The sequence below is a fragment of the Pelophylax lessonae genome (genome assembly GCF_965119305.1).
Source record: "Pelophylax lessonae genome assembly, chromosome: 5".
NCBI classification, from domain to species: domain Eukaryota; kingdom Metazoa; phylum Chordata; class Amphibia; order Anura; family Ranidae; genus Pelophylax; species Pelophylax lessonae.
In genome coordinates this window covers 547,091,109-547,094,614 of record NC_138772.1, presented here as the reverse complement: position 1 = coordinate 547,094,614, position 3,506 = coordinate 547,091,109, and positions in this window count along the sequence as shown.

Genomic DNA, 3,506 nt, shown 5'->3' with positions numbered 1-3,506 from the left:
CTACACTACCTAGATGACTTTCTATTTGTGGGCCCAGACGGCAGTGGCCAGTGCCAGTGGCTTCTTTTCGGGTTTTCAGGACACCTGCGAGCGGCTTGCAATCCCGCTGTCGGCTTGCAATCCCGCTGAGGGCCCTACAACCGTGTTGTCCTTTTTGGGCATGGAAATAGACATGGAGGCTAGGGTCTTTCGTTTGCCCAGAGATAAACTGGTTGGGCTCCTAGCTCTGGTTTGCCTGGCAAAAGGGGCTAAAAAACTTCAGCTGAAGCAGCTTCAGTCCCTGCTAGATCACCTAATTTTTGCCTGTCGGGTCATACCCATGGTAAGGGCCTTTTGTAGATGCCTATAATTGGCCATGAAGGGGGTGGCTGCCTTCATGTTTACAGTTTAACATTTGGTTTAAAGCTAAGCATGTTCCTGGGCAGGGCCGGTGCAAGGATTTTTGACACCCTAGGCAAAACTTAATTTTGGCGCCCCCATTGGCTCCGCCCCTGACTCCACCCCTTTGTCAGTGTTAAATGGTTTTATTCAACCCTCTAACTGCTACATCTGCAAGACGGCTTGTTCTTTTAAAAAACAATTGACTTACTAGCAGGATCAGTATGTGAAAACAAAAAAGTGAGAAAACCTAAAAGCAAGAAAGAAAACTAATGCAGCCACCCATCTAATAAGTAGTAAGCTGCAGTACTTTGCTTTACCACTTGCCGACCGCCCGCCGCAGTTTTACTGCGGCAAGCTGGCTAGGCTGCGCAAAACAATATAGCTCTATGTCATGTGGTGCTGGGGGCAAGCACGCGCTGCCGTTGGCGCGCTCCCCTACTAGGCAGCAGGGATGCCAATCCACGGGACAGGTGGCTGTCAATGCCGATGGGCACCCGCGATCGTTCCCCACTGAGACAGAAGAACGGTCAGCTGTTGTAAACACATCCAACAGTTCTTCTCCCTGGAATGATCACAGAGCTCATGTGATCCTTCTATATAGGATCACAGGTCTCTATGGTCATTTCAGAAGCCCCCCCCCCCCCCCCCGAGTTAGAATCACACCCCTAGGCTTACATTTAACCCTTTAATCACCCTGGTGTTAACCCCTTCCCTGCCAGTGTCATTAGTACAATGACAGTGCATATTAATGGCAGGGGGTTGCACAGGCTGGGATTGCATTGGCAACTATCATCTTGAATAAAGTATTAATATTGGATTAAGTATTACACTTCTGCTCAGCACTTTCTAAAAAGCTCTTCTCTATCCCTCCACAGGTAATCATATGCTGCTTTCTTATGCTGCTTTCAAAATCCACCTTTAACTGAAACAGAATCATGTCTCTAATTTGCTTAATGGTAATCATATGCTGCTTTCTTATGCTGCTTTCAAAATCCACCTTTAACTGAAACATAATCATTTCTCTAATTTGCTTAATGGTAATCATATGCTGCTTTCAAAATCTTTTACCTCTGTCCATTGAACACTGATGTTTGTTTTGCTTTCTCTTGTCTATACCCAAATTATGAGCTGTCCTTATCTTTATTACTCTGCCATTCTGCCCTCTTGCTATTCCTTGTAGTCTGTTTTTGGTGTGAGAAGTTTATTCCGTCAGCCATGTGTCCCTCCTATGCAATCCTAATTGATTAATTGTCAATACCTCCACCCAACTCAGTATAAATGTAAGCCCTTTCTAGGGGATGCACAGGCAGGGATTGCATTGGCAACTATCATCTTGGATAAAGTATTAATATTGGATTAAGTATTACACTTCTGCTCAGCACTTCAGCGAATGCACAAAGCATACAACTGCAAGCCAACAGACAGACTACAGGTGATCTGAGACTCTATACTGCTTTTCCATCTCACATTCAGTTTACATCTCAATCTCACCACCCTGTATTATGCAATCCCTAATTCTCCTTCTCATGTTTGCATCCTCTCTCCTAAAACTTTCTCTCCTTCACCCCTCATCTCCGCCCCACAGCTTGTATATATCACCCTCACTCCTATCTTCACCTTTATACTGCACTCATGAACTCCTGCTGGATCTGAACCCACGCACCAATAAAATCTACAGGACACTGAGATGTGTCCCCCCTCATAAATCATACTCCCATATCACCTCCCTCACCCTTCTGCTTCTCCTAACCTCTGGAGATATTTCCCCAAATCCTGGACCCCCATCATTTACCTTTGGCAGACATACCCATCACCCCCTATCCTCTGACACCAGCCGAAATCCACACAATCTGGTTTCTATTCCTCTTCTGCCTCGAGCCAATCTCCCCTTCTCCTGCGCCCTCTGGAATGCCCGCTCTGTTTGCAACAAACTCACCTCTGTCCATGACCTATTTATCACAAACTCCTTCAACCTGCTTGCAATTACTGAGACCTGGCTTCAAGACTCTGACTCTCCTTCTCCTGCTGCCCTCTCCCATGGTGGCCTCCTGTGGACTCACTCTCCCAGGCCTAGTGGACGGAAAGGAGGTGGGGTTGGAATTCTGCTTTCCCCTCAAAGCACTTTTCAGGTTCTTCATCCACCGCCTTCTCTGTCTCTCTCCTCATTTGAAGCTCACTGTATTTGTCTATTTTCTCCAGTTTCGTTGAGAATTGCTGTGATCTATCGGCCTCCTGGACCGGTATCAGGCTTCCTTGATGACTTCTCTGCCTGGCTACCCTACTTTCTCTCTTCTGAAATTCCCACAATCATTCTTGGAGACTTCAACATCCCTGTTAATCTTAACACTCCTGCTACTTCTAAACTTTTGAGCTTAACCTCCTCTTTTGACCTAAAACAATGGACACATGCTTCTACTCACTCTAATGGCAACAGCCTTGACCTCATGTTCTCCTACCTATGCACCCCTCACAACCTCTCCAACATTCCATTCCCTCTCTCTGATCACCACCTCATTAGTTTCAGTCTCTCCTTGTCCTCCTCCTTACCTTCCAACTACCGAACAATTACCCGTAGAAACCTTCGCCATCTGAACCCTTCACTTCTTTTTTCTGCTACAGATGGTCTCTTCAACACAATCTCATCCCTCTCCTGCCCCAACATGGCCACTTCTGTCTACAACAGTTCACTGTCATCTACCCTGGATGCTTTGGCCCACCTAACTACACACAGAATCAGGCCCCGACCGCTTCAACCCTGGCAGACAGACAATACCAGAAGCCTCAAAAAACGTAGTCGTGCTCTTGAGCGTCTGTGGCGTAAGACTAAGTCACAGCAAGATTTCAGTCAATATAAATCTGCCCTCCAAAAATACAGTTCCTGCCTCCACACTGCCAAACGGACCTACTTTATCACTCTCATTAACACCCTCTCACACAGTCCCCGTCAACTCTTTTCGACCTTCAACGCTCTACTTCGTCCTCCATTGCCTCCACCCACTAACTTACTCACTGCCCAAGAGATTGCCAATCACTTCAAAAATAAGATCGATACAATTCGTGAAGAGATTTTTACACTAAAGATATCTCCCTCACTTTACACACCTTGTCCTCCTGCACAATCAATA